This window comes from Ixodes scapularis, unplaced genomic scaffold, assembly GCF_016920785.2.
Source record: "Ixodes scapularis isolate PalLabHiFi unplaced genomic scaffold, ASM1692078v2 PGA_scaffold2__306_contigs__length_199485367, whole genome shotgun sequence".
Lineage (NCBI taxonomy): Eukaryota > Metazoa > Arthropoda > Arachnida > Ixodida > Ixodidae > Ixodes > Ixodes scapularis.
Genome location: NW_024609857.1, coordinates 142,628,227 through 142,646,350, shown reverse-complemented (window position 1 = coordinate 142,646,350; position 18,124 = coordinate 142,628,227).

Below are 18,124 nucleotides of genomic sequence, written 5' to 3'. Positions count from 1 at the left end.
TGTACATTTTGTGTCGGGATTAATTGTTATTAGTAATGTGATACGTTTTTCTGTTAGTATAGAAAATGTTCATCACAGGGTATTTGCGTCTCTTTGTGCAAAAAGATTTATTTATTTTAAGGCTTGTGTTGTGCACCAATCATGGGTTCCTTGGAATCGCACCTATATACTTATATTTGGTAGTAAAATTTCAACAATGTTTTTCTTACCTTGGCTGCCCCTCGGCTGCCGGCAGCATGTATAAATGAAGTAATTAATAAAATAGCCATACTTGAGGATGAACAGCTAATTAATTAAAAATATATGAAAGTATCAAAACATATGAAGCTTTTATTATACCTTGAACAGTGTCTAAATTGAACTCGGCTTCCAGTTCATACCTATGTGTTCTCAACCTCAGACGTTTTACTCCAAGCTGCAAACTGATAAGTTGTTTTCGGTTGAAGCACAAATCTCCGGCATGAAATATACAACTAAAGCAATAGGCCTGATGCCCATGTCATTTACCTCTTCGACTCGGTTTATAGTGAAGGCGCACAATTAGGAGGCAGGTATTTCTCCTTGGCGGACCGCCAAGGAGAAATGCCTGTCTCCTTGGCGGTCCGCCAACTGTGCGCCTTCACTATGGACGGGTACCTATCTATTTAATACTGGACCGAGTCGAAGAGGTAAATTCAGAGGTGATGGGGATTAAACATGTGTGAGCAACACAGCACAGATAGCTGTGCAAGCGGCAAGGAGCACTGAATTTGTACGGCGGAAGCCTTCATCTTTTTGTGGGCCTTCATCACGTGGCTTCCACAAAGTCACGTTCTCTTGGCATATTTTAAAAAGACAAGCGGCAGAATCAAGGTAACGTAACATTTGATAATTATATTTCATGAACGTTGTTTAGGTGTTGGGGTCGGACGTTGAACAATGTCAAGATTTTACCCTCACACAGTAGCAAAGTGAAGAAACTTACACGCATATGTATCGACCCCTTCCAGCTCGAACTGCGTTTTTCAAGCACCTGTACGGAGGAGTCGTGATCGTCCAGTCCATTCCAAAAACGCGGACAGGAAAGGTGAAGAGGCAGAAACTAAAAGAGACTGGAAAAACGTCGAAGACGAATTAATTAAATAAAAATATACTGTTTGTTGCATTGTTATCTTGTGTTCAGATTTAAAAAAAAGGTTTCTATCAAAGTTTATGATGATATGGTAATCCACACATAAATTAGTGGAGCAAGACTAACCTTTTAGACTACGGATTTCGTCCATAATAAAATTAATTATTACAGACGCCTTGGAAGTAAAATTCCGCTATTTTCCGTCAAAACAGGTGAGCCAAGAGAGCATTGTTTCTGCAAGGTTTACCTCGAACTGTGTATATCTTTAGCATTTTGTAATATAACATTTCATTAACACTCGCTCCCCAGACTGTGAATATGTCTCGTTCATACAGACCCCGGTAATTAAAACCTTTAGAGTGACAGCATAAATCGGCTTAACAACGTATCACGCTACGATTTACCACAGGCGTGCTGAAAGCTGGTGAAAGCATCGCATGAAATTAAAAAAAAACAGTAAGTTTTTTTGGTTTTTTTTTTTTTAACGGCGGCAGTTTGTTATTAACGCCCCCTTTGACTGGCGGAACAACCGACAGATGGCGGCCGTGGCCCCGGTGCTATTCGGCGCAAGCTTACCGCCCGGTTGCGTCGAAAGCAGAGAGTGTTTTGAATAAAAAACGGCAGTCGCTGAACAAAACACATGAACTGGACAGAAAACAAATAAAACTGATGGTTCGTCGGCTAATTTCAGCTACATGTCGTTCCCTTTTGTCGCGACCGGCTGGTAATCCTTGCCGGGTACAACTGCCGTCCTCTGTTGGTTGCTCCGCCAGTCAGGGGCTGCGTGGATGGCAGACGCGGGCGATGTAGGTAGAGAAAATCAGTTATCGTTTTAATGCGTTAGCATTAGAACGCTCGTTTTTACGAAAACCCGGCGGTGTCCTTTAGTTTGTCAGCGCCTGGGAGAGAGGGAGAAGGAGGGGGAGATGGTGACACGTGCGACGCTCCCATTGGTCCGAAGCGCTGACGTCCGTACGCGTCAACCTCTCCCTCTCTCCCCGCTGCTCACAAACCTTTCGATTTCATCAAAGTCACGCGCAATGCTGTCGTGAAGCCAAAGAGGAGGAGGCGCCGACCGACAGCTCCTAGATAACAAAGCCGTGCTGCTGAATGAAATGGCTTATTCAGAAACGCCAACGCTGGACACAAATTGGAAACGAGTGCAGCGTCAGCGCTCGGCTTCGAGTCAAGTTTGAGCGAACGTTGACGCAATCGTCGTGTCCAATCTGTGTCCAGCGTTGGCCTTCTCTGATGATGCTTTCTTATTTAGCAATACGGCCTTCTTGTCTAAGAGGTGTTCCGCCGCGACGCGGAGGAATGCGGGCGTGCTCAGTTGCCGCTCTGCCGTCGTCGGTTATTCTTCGCTCTGGGTTTCTGTAGTAGCGATGCGTGTATGCGTGGATGATGATGATGTGTGTATGTAGTTAAAGCGTTGGATTCGGTTCCCCACCGCGAGTGGCACGGATGCAGTTCCTTTCACGAGTTGTACAGATGCGGTTGTTTCCTTGAATGATATGAATTACGATGATATGAATGTCTGTATCCAAGGGCGTCGACGTACTAAAAACAGGCAAATTACAGGAAAGGGGTGTGAACAATTAAAGTAAGATCCAGTGGTGGATTCTTAGCATTAGCTTTGGGAAACGCCACGTGCCCCTTTGGGAAACGCTAAAAATTCTCTCGTAACGAGGCCAAAAAAAAAAAAAAGGCAGCAAAAATACAGGTAGCAAAGGAGAAAGCGGAATGAGAAAAGTGAAGGGGTCAGCGTTCGCGTTTCCCAAAGGGGGACAGTTCTGTGGCGTTCCCATGGGTCACGCTAACTCATTCCCGGCGGTTCCACCGATGGATCTTCCTGTAATTTTTTCTTACGACACGCGTGGAGCATGTCTCAAAACGCCTTTAATCCTCTTTCGTTAAAAAAACAAACACATTTTGTTGTTGTCGTTTAGGCAAGTCAGCGGACCACTTTATTTTTTTAATTCGTTATATTTAGTATTTACACGACAAGGGGAAAAACCAACGCCGTCCTTCTGCGGACAACACAGTGGAAAGGGAAGCCCTCCGCATAGGAACGTAAAGACAAGGAGAGTAGTGAAGTTGAGAAGCGAGTGGGAAGCGACGTCACAGGGTGGAAGCCAATGCGCGCGCGGGAAACCGGTGAACTGCGAAAGCAGCGTCAGGCAGCGGATGCCGCTGCTAAGCGTGCATCCGATGTCGCAAAACAATGTTTTTTTTTTTTTTTTTTTTTTTTTTTTTTTTTTTTTTAAGGGAGGAATAATGCCGCGCGTCCAGTTGACCAAGTAGGCAGTTCGCCCGTGGTCTAACGGTTATCGCGCTTGCCTTCCGCGCAGAAAGCCAGGGCTTGATTCATAGCCGCGGGTACCCATTTTTGTTGAATCTGTAAAGCGATGTTCTGGTAAATTCGAGAACCGTCTTGCTGATTGGAGGTTAGAATGTTCTACGCACCGAACCTTCTACACCGAATGTTCCAGAAGCCCACGCGTGTACAGAAGGGGCTCGGCGTGGCGAGCCGGGGTCAGCTTCGCCCCAGCGCTCGATGCTGCGGTTTCGCCGACATCGACGCCCGCGGCGCTCTGCTGTTTTCTTCTGTTCCCTTTCTGATTTGGGCGCCAGTTCACCCCATTAAACGTTTAGTTTCTTCAGTTGTCAACGCCTAATCATTTTTCATTCGTGGCAATATTGCTTGCACAGGACGTCTGCCATGCTGGTGTCAGAAACCTGCCGGTACCGCAGTGGAAGGTGTGGTGTCACGCGTCAACGAGCTTCTCGGGACATTTAATAATACACTAAAGACTACGCTGTCATGCGTCCAGGCCACATTTAAACATAAAATGCAGTATTTTAATTGTAGTTTCATATTTACCCATATATCTAAACGCAAATAATAAACATTCCTTACTAAATGTGCTCAAAGGGTCTCAGTGCCTTTGTCTCGTTAATATTTTCAGGTCGTTTTATATGTTGGAAACTCCGCAGATGCACCACTAAGCAGCTCTGTTCTTATGCACTTAAAATAATCTGAAGAATGCGTTTGTCGAATAGAGAGGTGGTTTTCTCCAAGCACTGAGCACACCTTGTTTGATCTCTTTGAAGGACGCAAAATGGTAGGTGCGGTTTATACCGTTTCGTTATGTGGGGCCTTTCTGTGCGAAGGCTTGTTTTTATACCGCTATAAAATTTTTATGCGCAAGCTTGTTTTTTTATTTTTTTTTTTATTTATGCAGCAGCGGAACGTTTTCATTCACGGGTCAAAAAGATTCCTGGTGGTACCATTTACTTCTTGTGAAGGAGATATACTACTTCGCAATGTTTAGGCCTACCTCGCAAACGTCCCATGTACATCAATGTCTTCATCCCGGCCATGCCTAATTGCTTTCTCAACTAGTCCATCGAGTTTTAACGTATTTGGTTTTCGTCATAATTCTATCTCATACGGAATAACACAGCTAATCGCACCTTCGTGCAGTCATCCCAAAGATATAAAACATGCCTTACGGGCATAACCAACGTACGAGGACCACAGAAAGGCACTAATAGATACCTTCGGCAAGGTTGACATCGACGCCAGCACAACGCAAAGACTCATGTTCTCGAAAAGTGCATGAACTAATGGGATCGCGGCGCTCTAACCGGTGCTTGACCTGATGGATGCGGCGAAATTGTCTTCTAGACATTTTAAAACAAAATGACGACCTAATCAGTGCATATCGCAACATGCAGAACGTCCGCCCTGATTGCTCTATACGTCCCTCCTGAGAAGCTATGTACAGTCTTGAAACTAAACATTCGAGAGAAAATTTTTAATTATGTACAGTCTTCACTCTTTTTTTTATCTTTCCTGCAGCTATATATTTTTTAGAGATACGGTCCATTCGTCACATGGCGATTCGTCAGAGGACGACTGGTAACAGGCCCGTTGGTCACAGCGGAACATTGGTCATAAGATGATTCGTCAAGGGGGCAACCCGTCGCAAAATGATTCGCCCCCTAAAATATGTTTTTGTTCTATTCGGGTCAACCTGACAATTTTTACCAAAATAGGTTGACCCAAATATAACAAAAACATATTTTAGGCTGACCCAAATCAATAAGGCGCTCCTTTGGCCGTTAGGGATGTCGCCGAGTTTGAAATGCCCGCTTCGTCGCCACCGTCGACATCAATGAAATAAAGAACTCACAGGCTGAAGGTAGCAGAAACGTTTAAGGTCTGTTCACACACTTGCAATCGAGTAGGACTGACCGAGACAAGGCCGGTATTTTTTTTAACCTCTTGTGTTGTCGTAGAACCGGATGCGCTGTTGCGGAGCTCTTGCGCCGTCGCGAGAGGCTTAAAAACCGTTTATACTGCAGATTGGGCGAGTTGGTAAGGCATCATCACGAACCAGCGCAAGTAGACAGTTATTCAAAATCCAAACACACAAAAAAATACACTCACACAGCGCTGTGTGAGTGTATTTTTTTGTGTGTTTGGATTTTGAATAACTGTCTACTTGCGCTGGTTCGTGATGATGCTTAAAAACCGGTCTTGTCTCAGTCGGTCCTACTAGGTTGCAAGTGTGTCAACGGGACTCTACAGGCTCTACACAAAAATCTACTCTGCCGGAGTCAGATTTTTCTGTAGCCAAGTGAGCAGGACACAGGATCTCAGAAAGATTTCATTTTTCTTTTTTTTTTGGTCACCACAAAGTTTAGTTTATTGTCTTCGCTGGATTGGCAATAAAGAACGACAACTACAGCACGAAGGCTGTTTCATGGCCAAGGATTAATGCTAGCGTCGTTTTCATCGCTACTTGCATTGCCTGTTCCCCTTCCCCCTGTAAAAAGTTGCAAGCAGTGACTAACCTCTCATGTTAACCTTGTCGCCGTTGTTTTCCGTTTTCTCTTTTTCCATACTCGCGCTATAGTTTTCGAGGAGGGTCACACGCTTCCGCCTGACTCATAAAATAGGCAGTACAGATAGAAAGAAACAAGTTTAAAATGTATTTATTATTCACGGAGTGACAATTCCTGCCAATTTTGAACATTTAACTCGTAGCAATCGCTGCTATGGCATATCAGTGGCACGTGCACTGTGAGCGTAGGGCCGTTTAATAACACGGTAGGCGACGCTAGTTTTTAATTTTATATCGCCAAGTTGTCGCTTAAAAAGGAAGGGTATACCTACCCATAGGAAGCATGTATATACTGTAGGCATTTACGTAAAGCTTGAGTCTTTCCATGTTGGCGTCTTTTATGATAACGCTATGAGTGACTCACGCAGGACACTAATTTCACGTGAGCGTCTTAATTCTTCAATCGATTAACTTTATTATTTCGGTACCAATACTGGGCAATTAAGCTCATTCAGATATGAGCATCAAGGCAAGTGCACACCGAAGCACTCACAAACCCGCATCTGGCCAAAAAAGGGTCAGACAAATACTGTATTCTTTTTAATATTGATATCTTCTAGCTACCTTAGTCGCTTGCGAGACAGATAATTTATTTATGACAACAATTATTCTGGCAAATTAAAACCTACATTTGCTGTATTTTAGAATATTACACTAAATAAATTAATATAAAAAAATATAAATGTTTAGTTGTTACTTGCAACAATATAGGTATTTGCCTTATTTAAACAAAAAAGAGGTCCGGAACGTTCCGTAAATAAAAATATATTAACATTTGTACATCACAAGCCTTTATGAGGACATACATGCAAACATTTCAAAAGTACGAAGGTACTTAAAACACTTAGAAAAATATAGCCATATAATTACTTTTTGCACAACTAAAAGATGTTTCTACGGACGCGCCGTGCCCCCACAGTTCCATTGTGCCAACGTTCTTGTTTTAGGTTTTACAGCGTCAGCTGGTAGCCTCGAGCTCTCTGGAGATTGTTGTCGTATCAACAAAATACTCTTTTCTCCCCACGCCCCCAAGTCTGGATTACAGGTCACACATGTAATATATCGTTTACTGTACTCAAGTGCCTCTTCGTATATCTTATCAAACTAATATGCGCGTTTCTTTGACCATGGCTTTCAATGAGTTACATGCCCACTCTACTTGTGTCTCGCATTTCACCAAAGTTGTGATGAAAAATTTACCGCCGGAATCAATTATTTATGGTAATTAAAACAAAATAAAGGTCTACTAGTTAACTTTCTGATATTGTAAAAATGCCAGCCTTCACGGCATTTGACAAAATGGTGTAAATCGATCTGATGAAACGGCGTTCGGTGAAGTGTGTGGCAAGCGGGCAACAATCTGCGCGCTGACGTCGGCAGTGATGTTCAGGGGTGCACCGCGGGCACGTGCGCGAGCTCCCGATTAGCTCGCGAATCACTCAAAGACTGGATTGCATGTCTTGTACGTTTTGAGGGTGAGCAGTATGCACCGATCCGCACACATGTCACCTCATTGAATGGAACGACCTCTGATCCAATGTGCGGATTCGCTGTATTCAAGGAAGAGTGTGTATATTTCAGTATAAATGTGTATGCATTAAAATTAGTTACATATTGCATGAGTCTACAGAAAGCAGCAGGAATGGTAGAAAGCTTGTGTTGCATGCTCTTGTAGATATTAGTTACATTATGCCTGCTACAGACCAGTGTCTGCGCCAATTCCAAGGCGTCGCCATGTTTATCTACGCTCGCGCCACCACGCGCAGAGAACTGGCAGGCAGGAAGGGGGGGGGGGGGGGGGGGGGGCTGCATGGCGGCGTTGCTTTGGGGAGCTGGATGCGGCAGGCTGTCCGAATGCACCGGCACATCGTGAAAGATGTCTTCACCAGAAGCCTCCGCGGCCCGTACCTTAACAGATAAGATGTCGTGAACATTCGAGAACCCATCTCGATCAAGAAAACAAGAGAAAACCTTTCTTGTCTTAAATGTTCTCGGTGTCTGCTGACCCTTGACATCCGCGTTTCAGTCCGGGTTCATTGCGTAGTAAATATTTTGCTACCGCTTTCTTGTAGCTTTCAAATGCTTGATTGTTGGCTTCTTGTATACAACATTACATTCGTGGCACGTTTGAGACCGATTTTCGCGATCTGCTTGCCTTTCTGCGGCAGCGCGGCTCTGCCGAGCCGTAATAAGTGGGAGGCGTTCACTCGATCGAACGCCGTTTTAGCGAATGAAAACGAGACCACGACGTTTCATCGAATGACTAGCGAATGGGTCTAGCTCGGCTTTCTTTTGTAATGTGCCGCCTTGTCTGCCGCCGCGAAGCGGCGTAAACGAGGGCTCCGAGTATGTTAGCACGCGTCCCCCCCCCCCCCCCCCCCCCCCCACACACACACACAAACACACACGCTGCGAGCGTCTGGGCTCGAAACTATTAATTGCCAGTTCTAAAGGATTGTACTTACTTGAAGTGGGAGCTGGAATTCTACGAGGTACTAGGAGACACTTACTATCCGGCAACGAAGTAGGGTGCCTGTGGGGGGCGGAGTCTAGGAACGCTACTGATTGATATTGTGACAGGCGATCAGTTATGATAACAGACAAAACTTCGACTCGTTTATTCAGAAGTTCGCGGTGATATTTTATTAGCCCTCGTTAGAGCACACCAAGGATCTTGGGCAGTGAAATTCACATGACGCAGGCTCGTCCGTCGTAGTCAAATGAGCGCAGTCGACGACGAGGTGTGATGAGCTAATAAGCTTCAGAAGGAAAATGCGCGTGAGAACGAGTTTTGAGGCAGTCCAAAACACCGATCCAGCAGACGCACGTACGTACAGTGCTAATCCCACTTGTCTATAACGCGCGAGCGTGCGGCTTTCTCCGGCGAGCGCTAGACTGGTGGCATTTGCGGAAACTAAGCTAGTCACTTGGCGCAACATGGAACGGCCCGCTCGGGGGCTGTCCTGCCCACTCTATCAGCTGGCGGTGAACGCGGAAGGATGCTCGCACGCTTTTTACAAACATGATTGCTCGAACAATAAACGAACTAGAGCATGAAGGCGTATCAACCATGTCGTCATCAAAAAACAAAAATATATCATAAAGCACTTTACTTTTATCGCTTATCAAACTGATAGAGTGGGCAGGACACCCCTCGAGCGGGCCTTTCCATGTTGCGCGACGTGACTAGCTTGGTTTCCGCGAATGCCACCAGTCTAGCGCTCCCCGGAGAAAGTCTCACGCTTGCGCGTTATAGACAAGTGTGATTAGCACTGTACGTTTACTCCGGACTCCATGAACCCGACGGCGCAAGATTAAAGTGATCAAAGAGCACCTCCGCCATCGCCACCCGGTTTTCTTTCCACTTTGCGCGGCAACGGCACTGCAACGGAGGGCACTCGCCTCGGCGTTAACAATCCGCGAAATAGATTAATTTCCCACTCTTGAAGCCATTCCAAATGATAAATGAAAATACCTCGGCGTTGTAGAACATCTGACGACAAAACTGTGCCGAGCGCCTGCTCGGCATCGTTGTTGCTCGTGAAGGCCTGCTTATTTGTAGTTGAGACGATGATTCCACATCTTTCGTGCCACTCGTGGTGCTTGCAATAACTTCGAAGGGCAGGGGAATCTTCTCACGAGGACGTTGAAGACACTCAACACCGGAGTCACCAAAGCAATCGCACAAACCGTCGCCATGTTTGCTTCTTGTTCGTCACTCGCGGCGCGGTCAACTCGTCGCGATGTGTTTTCTGGCTCGGCTAGATGGAAACCAACAGCGGGAAAGTGGCGTATGGACACACGGCTCTCACATTACGGGCACTATACTCACATACCGCGGTAAACAGGAGCGATGCCGGCGAAACGGCAGTCGGCACACCGGCGAAGAAGCCCTCAACGGGAAGCGGCGGCGCAGGCCGACGCAGGCCCCCCTCCCCGTGAGCGTCTGGGTTCGAGATTATTGTTCGCTTTAGCTCCTTGCAGTCGAGGCTAAAAAGAGCACTTCCGGACACTGGTCTATTAGCGATGTGCGTGACCAAGAGCGTCGCTGCGATCATCTTTCCACTATTGGCCAAACCATGGGCATATGAGCATTGTCAGACTCTCAACTTTGACGGTGGCATGACGAATTCCACGGGCGTTTTGGAGCGCGCCGGGATCAGTTGACCAGATCCGGACTGGAGCGCACGATCCGAATGGGGTCGCGCCGCCTACGGATCCCCAGTAGAAGATGACCACTGCTCTGGGATCGCCGGATGCCTTCCCATCATTCAACTGCCCGGGAATCCCCTTTCCGCGGCCGCCGCGGTCGTTTCGAAGACGTTTTCGCAATCGCGGCGCTAACACGAGTTCGTCGCACGAGAGGCAGGAAAGGCTCAGGCGCTTCTAGCAAAGATTGCCGGAATGCCCGTAGCGCGGCAAATACCTTCTCTTCTCCTTCGTGGAAAACGAACCGGCTGTCGAGCCAAGGGGTAAGCAAGCGGCCATTACGAATTCTTCTGATGTCGAGACAATCTAGGAGCCCAGCCCGCAACGTGCTTCTTCTGAGGCGAAATGGGCGAGATGAGGCGAGATGCCCCACGAGAAAGGAAGTCACGTGTGTGCGCCGCGGGCTGGCCCGGCTGGCTTCCGGTTGAATCCGCCGAAATCGTGGGAGCGACTTTTCTCGGATCCAGATCGAGATCTAGAGCGGGAGCTAATCCAAAACGACTAGTGAAACACGTCGGGCTCGATCCCGATCGCCTAGTGAAATAGGCTCGCTCCAGAAAAGTCAATCCCGGCGCGCTCCAAAACGACCAGTGGAATTCGCCATTAGTTTCGGATCGAGATGGGTTCTAGCTTCCAATGTGCTTTTTAAACACACCATCGAACTCGTCGTCGCACCTGGTGGTAAGTAGCCAGGATAACAACTGGTGACGTTACGGCGAGGCGAATCCCAGTCGTGACGTCACGGAGGGAAACCATGAGAGGGCGCCACTGAAACATCTCGGCGCTAATACTTCCTCCTTAACATGTGGATATGTTTGTTTCCTTCAGCTTCGTCAATCCACAGGCTTTCAGCGTTTGAAATTTAATAACTAAACTAAAACGTCTAGTGTTTGTTAATTCCCATCTGTTTTGTAATACCGTATTCAGATGCTCAGTATGATATATTCAATACGGGGGAATTAGAAATAATTAAAAAAAATGGCGAAGATCATGCAGACAATGCGGAAACTTTCACTGGGACCAATTGTTTTCGGGTTAGCACTTGGGGATACCCCTTTAAGGACCAGTTTGTCCGGGACCATAATGTTCGGGACCATTATACGGCGGTAGCCGTATTGGCGACTGTAGATGTTTTGGTAGCGCCACCTCGCGGGCGCCCTCCTGTGACGCGGCTGGTAGGATGCGAGCAGACGACGCGCTATGTATGTCAAAGCACGAAGTGGATATGTTAGTTCGCATCTATGCCGATTAAAAACAAAATATTTCTTTAAAAAAAAAATGACGTGTTTAACGTTTTTGTGACTGATCTTTTTCATGAATAACAGCGCCTCAAAGTTGATTTTTATATTATAAAATATAATTAGAAATTAGAAAGGCGAAAAAAATCTTTAAAATATTCAAAAACAAGCCTCGATCTTCACATTACAGCTTGCGTGGCGTGCGTCAGGACTATTTACAGCCTCTCTGATTCTTTTCTTTTTTTGAATCTGCGGAGGCTGCTGTAAAAAACGGTTTTTCATTCACTCGAGCGAATGAGGTGCTTTTCTCCGCACACGCTGATTGGCCAGTGAGCTTTTATCTGCATCCGCCGGTTTTGCGGTGAGCTTTTCTCCGGTATTCCCCGTTCAGCTATGCGATGCGGTGACCCACTCATATATCGGATGCCGATGCGGTCCGCACCAGTATCCTCTACTGCCCCCGGTCCTCCATCCATATGTAGCCTGCTCCGCTGTCCTATGCTGCCCGGACTGCTATCCGCTGCGGTCCGCTCCGTTATCAGCTATCGCTGTAGCGCGCGTTATACAGGGTGTTTCAAGAAACGTGGACATATGACATATTGCGAAAACTACGCGTCACAACAGAAAAAGGTTTGTATCGTTTTGGTCCTGGGCCAGGGGACCATTTAGGAAAATTATTAAAGCTTAGGATGATTAAGTTGTTAAATATTTCTGTGTAATTATCTTATTTTTAATATTGTGGTTAAGGGCATGGTTTAAATTAGAAAATGGCTCAGCATCATCGAAAAACACTAAATCAAGAAATTGCAGAACGATACAAGGCACGCGCAGCATTTTACGGATTTCTGAAAAACCGCACAAATTCGACAGGTTTTGAAGTTTCAGTATGCAATCGGAGTGCTTCTCGGCCCCGACGGCATTGTGCCCCGTGGAGAAATAGTCTCACCAGCCTCTGCTGCGTTGCGCGAGGACAGCGCAGCAGAGGTTGATTGCACTATTTCTCCACGGGGCGCAGTGCCGTTGGGGCCGAGAAGCGCTCCGATTGCAAACCGATACTTAAAAACCCGTCGAATTTGTGGGGGTTTTTTTTCTTTTTTTTCAGAAAGCCGTAAAAAGCTGTGAGTGCCTTCTGTCGTTCTGAGTTGAGATGAAAACACCCATGCATATTTCTGCTTTTATACCTTGTAAATATTTGTAATCAATCTATAAAACATAAAATATATACTTCGTACATTATTTCTATCCCAAACTTCTATAATTTGTGTAGAAGTCAGGCAGCACTGTCCGCACGTCGAGCTTCGTTGAAGTTTGCCAAAAGTTCGAAAGTTCGCCGAACCGGTTGAACTTCAGGTGCGACGAAAGTTCGCCACATTCATAGCCCTGAAATGAAATATGAGTGTTTTAGGCGCCAAACCAACGATGGGCACCTGCATCCCTTGTCCTGAGATTTCACGTTACGGCAGGTAAGACATCTGTCAAAATAGTCGGAGCCGTAACGCCACCACGGCTTGCACAATCCACCGGATGCTCTTTGCCATCCGACATTAACCGTAGCTATCTGCATGTGGACTCCCTTCCGTTTGCGGTGTGTCATAAACAGGATGCACTATATTTACAGTTCAGCTTAAAATATTAGAAAGGGGTGACTGCACTGTCTCTTCGCATTAAAAAGCACCTGGGGATTCTTTTGGTATGTAGAGGTTTTTAGGTTTCGTACAGTTCACAACGTTGCACTTGTTCTAAACATTAAGCGTGTGCTTGACACGTCCCCACGTTTCAGGTGAGTTTTTCAGACTTAAACTTCTGCCATGATCTTAATTAATTAATAAATACGTAAAAAGAAATCGTAGCATTTGATTGGCCGGAAAAAAAAATATCTTGAGATATTTTACGTTTAATGACGTGTTTTTAGTGCTCATGCCGCCAGTCAAAACTCTTAAGGATTCACTAAACTAAAGACCTAAAATAACGCAACAAATACAAATGCTGCAATAGGTTATAACGGCTAAGTCAGTATTGATTTTCTACATGCCACCAATTTTTAGTCGTTATACACGGTTTACAAGGTACAACATAGTATACCTTGTACCCAAGTGTAAAAAAATTAAAACAAGCCGTCAAGATAATGCTAGCTATTTTACAAAACAATGTTCTGATCGGATTTCTTTAGTGCTGAGGGCTTATTACTGGACTGTGACAAACACTGTTATTATCTTGCCAATTAACCCACCTTCAGACCTCTGCTACTCTAAGCTCGTTCGAAACCACACGTCTTTAGTCCTTGCTGACGCAACAATAATTTTCACTATACTCCGTTCAAACCTAAGCTGGCATACGGTGGAAGCTACGTGCTTGTGGGACCCAGGTATGCTACTATTTTTCATCACGTGATCACGTTCCTGCGCTACCCACGTGCAGACAGCGCGGACAGGACAGGGGTTGCCAGAGAGGCGGTTGCTTGGTCCGGCTTGTTAACTGTCCACCAGCGAAAAGTTCGGTTACCTGCGAATGTACTTGGCCGGAAAAGCGGAAGCAGCTGTTGCTGGATTAGAGAGACTTGCTACGTGGACGCAATTAGAAATCCTCATTCGCTGTTTTGGAAACAAGAAACGATTGGAGCAGGACCCTTTCTCTAGACTGAGGTCTATTTCACATGTTAAGTCAGCCAAGGATACCTCGGGTCTACGAATAATGTTCGATAAGATGCAAATCAATATATGAGGTCTCCAGACATGGGGCGTAAGTAAGTCAAGTTTTTCATCGATGCTCTGGATATTTTGATGCGAGCTCTTCCACGCGACCTCGTCGTGAACTGCCGCAGAACTGCTCATTGGTCTGCGGCGACTGCCATGCCTGGCGCCAGCAGTCAGACTGACTGCTCGGATCTGGACCGACTGCTTGATTTTCTATCTATCGGGGTCGAAATTTGGGGGAAGAGCGACTTTAAGACCACAAAAACGAAGGCCATAAAGACCACGAGATATGAGGACAACATTGCTCGACGTGAATTCTCTAGACCGACGATATCGATGCTCTACAATAGACCCTCTCCGCATGAAACCAATTGCTGTTTCTACAATGTAACAAGTCATAGAACTCTAGACTGTTCTGCCGCTCTTCCCCTATACCAAAAGAAACTGCGTTCGGTTTTATGTGGTGGGGTGCTTCGGATGCACCCTCAGTGGTCATCGAGCAAGAGACTACAGACGAAAGATCAGCTGTGCCATTTGCGGTAGAAGACACGCTAGGTTCATGGCTGGCTCAGCATGTACAGAAACCAAAGAAGGCAAATCCGACCCAAAATGCAGCATGATGGGATGTACTACATCAAGCCACAGAGACATCAGGGTTTCCAGAGTAGTACTTCTGCAAACATTCCGGGGATGGGCTGTCAACGTACCGCTGACAGCCCATGCCTACGGGTATATTAGAGGGGATCCGTGGAGGCAGCGAGATGACGTTTGTCACCGAGGATCTGTCAAGACGTTTCAGTTTAAGTGCGTTGACTACACCAAGATGGCACTGAGGTCGTCAAAAAAAAAAATGCGCTGACGACACGACTTCGGGTCGTTTTTGATGCATCCTCGCACGCAGCTGGGTGCAAGTCTGAACGAATGTTTGGAGAAAGAAGACAACCTTGATAAAGACCTTCTTTGAGTTTTGCGTCGATTTAGGGTGAGCCGCTTCGCCGCAACTTCAGACATCCAGAAGACATTTCTTCAAACATTTGTAACAAAATAAGTCAGATTGATTCCGTTTTCACTGGTTTCAAGAACTGCCGCCTCTGACCTTTAAGGATGAAGAGGTACAAACGTGGAGGATGACGAGGAATTCTTTTGGTGCTACCTGTAGTCCATTTCTTCTTACTGCCATGGTCCTCCAACACCTGAAAAATCTGCCCACAAAAAAGAAGGAAGTTGCCCGACATATTTCGTGTCTCCTTCTATGGGGGCGACTTGGTTACTGGCGCATATATCGAGGAGGAAGCCATCAAGTTATACCGTGGTGCCAAGTTTATTATTCAGGACGCAGGAATGGATCTCCTAAAGTGGACGACGAATTCACAAGCACTGAGCGACGTGCTACCTGGAGAAGAGACACAGCCAGAAAACTCCACGCATATCATTGAACAAATGGCAATGAAGATTCTGGGAATTTACTGGGATCTAGAGAAGGTTGTCTTGAAGTTTACGTTGCCAAGTCTATTAAAATTCCTACATTTGAATGATGGCACTAAATTATTTGTTTTACAAGCCTCATCTAGGATGTTAGATCACCTGAAAGTCTTATCGCCCTTTTTGGAAGCAGCGGGGGAGAGGAATCACGTGGGACAGTGCTCTACCCGAGGAACTGAAGAACGAATGACGAGAAGGCTGCCGTGACCTGCCGAAAATGGATGCACTTGTCATCCCCAGATTCGTGTTCGAGGGAGGACAGTGAACAACAGTGAACGGACACACAGATCCATAATTTCTGCGACGCAAGCTCAAGTGCATATTGAGCTGCAGCGTACGTAACTAAGAAATCATCGCCCCCTGAACGACCTACGCTTTATTGGCAAGAGCTCGGGTTGCTCCAATCAAGAAGCAGATGTTTCCTTGCCTGGAGCTAATGGGAGCCCTTATTGCGTCGATAGTGCACCAATATCTTGAGAACACCATCCCAGACATTCCGTACAAATATTCACTGTGGGCGGATTCTCTCATCACATTCGAAAGAATCAAGAGCGACCTCAGCAAGTGGAAGACTTTCGTGATCAGCTTAGTTACGGAAAAACAAAGGGACGCTGATCCTCCTCTTTGGAGGTACTGTCCGGCGAGTGGCAATCCAGCGGATTTGCTTTTTTTTGGTATCGCAGGGTCCCGACTAGTGCCGTCTGATTTATGGTGATCAGGACCAGAATGACTGACTAAACACGGAAATGCATGATCTAGTCTCAGGTTGAGTAACAAAGACGAAACAGACTTGTTGAAAGAAGAAAAAAAAAGTAGTTCATATGATCTTGGAAACAACACCACCTGAACCGCTGTTTGATCTGACAAGGTATCGTGAACTTCATCGGGTATTAAGAGTGACGGCGTGGTGTCTTAGATTTCTGAAGAACTGTCGAAATTGCAAACTTTCAAGTGGGGGTCACTGAGTACCGAAGAGATAGCTGGGCCAGAACTACACTGAATCAACAACGTTCAAAACAGTACTTACCCAGACAAGATAAAACGCCTCTAGGAGGAGGCACATTTTCGCAAGCAATCGTTTTTAGCAGGGCATGAGTCCATTCTTGTAAATAGACAAATGTCCTCTGGGTTGGAGGCCGGCTTGAGATGCTGCTAGCACTGCACAACGTGAAACATCAAATCATAATGCCAAGTGAGCACTACTTCAGAACCGTGGTTGTACAGAACGCACAATTCCAGCTTCTTTACGGAGGAGCACGAGACACGTCGGCGCCACTCCGAGAACGATTTTGGATAACAGGAGGGAGAAGATTGGTAAAAATAGTGATATTCAGCTGCTGTTTATGCAAGATGTTCCACCTCACTGCTGACACAGCTCCAACGGCTCCACTTCGCCTTGACCGACTGACGCAAGGCACGACTTTAAGGTTGTAGGCATAGAGTTTGCAGGGATCTTTTACGTCAGGGCAGCAAGCGGTAGCGTAAAGATGTCGCACTTTTCCCTTGTGCGGTATCTCGAGCGGTTCATCTTGAACTTGTATCTGCAATGTTTACGAAAGCTTTTCTACTGATCTTTCGGCGTTTCACGACACGGAGAGGATTGCCAGCAACGACCTATTCTGACAACGCACCAGCATTCAAGAAGGCATCGAACGACCTACATGCGTTGTTTACAGCGATGCAAGAAGATTTTGCGTCTCATCTTGCCAACAACCGAATAGCATGGAAGTTCATTGTTCACAGTGCCCCATGGTGGGGAGGCTTGTGGGAGAGGCTCTTACGAACTGTAAAGGCCAACCCACGGGAAGTGCTGGGGAGGGCATGTCTAACCTTTGAAGAATTATCCACTGTTTTGACCGAAGTTGAAGGAGTAGTCAACTCCCGACCTCTCACAATGGACAGCACGGACGCCACGCAGCCCAAGCCGACGACCCCAGGAAATATCTTGCTTGGGAAAACATTGACGTGCTTGCCCAACCCACGCCGAAAGTTTTACCGTTTAAGTTTAGTTCAGAAAATATATTTTCACAACCCTATCCTTAAGACTGAACTCTTACTGGAGCCATCCTACATATCATCACGCAATGATCGCATACATAAAGGCGAAAATCCGCAGTGCCACACTAATACCTACTAGAGATTATCCATACCTCGTATGTCTGCTGACTGGAATCACCTTTCCACATCCATCGCCAAAATTGTTAATCCTGTCGATTTTAAAAATGCTGCATTCATACTACTAGAACTTGGTTCGTGATTTGAGTGTTCTATTAACTTGTACTTTATAATCCCACACTCTCTGTAATGCATTCCGGCCCTGAGGGTACCAATAAATGAAATAAAATGAAATTACGAAGTCGGAGCACCAATCCAAAAGAACAGAGCTGCTTAAAAGGACCAAGTATCGACGACGCTTAACGGACAGCTTTTGGAAACACTGGCAGCATGAGTGCCTGGTGCAGCTTCGATCGGCGCATC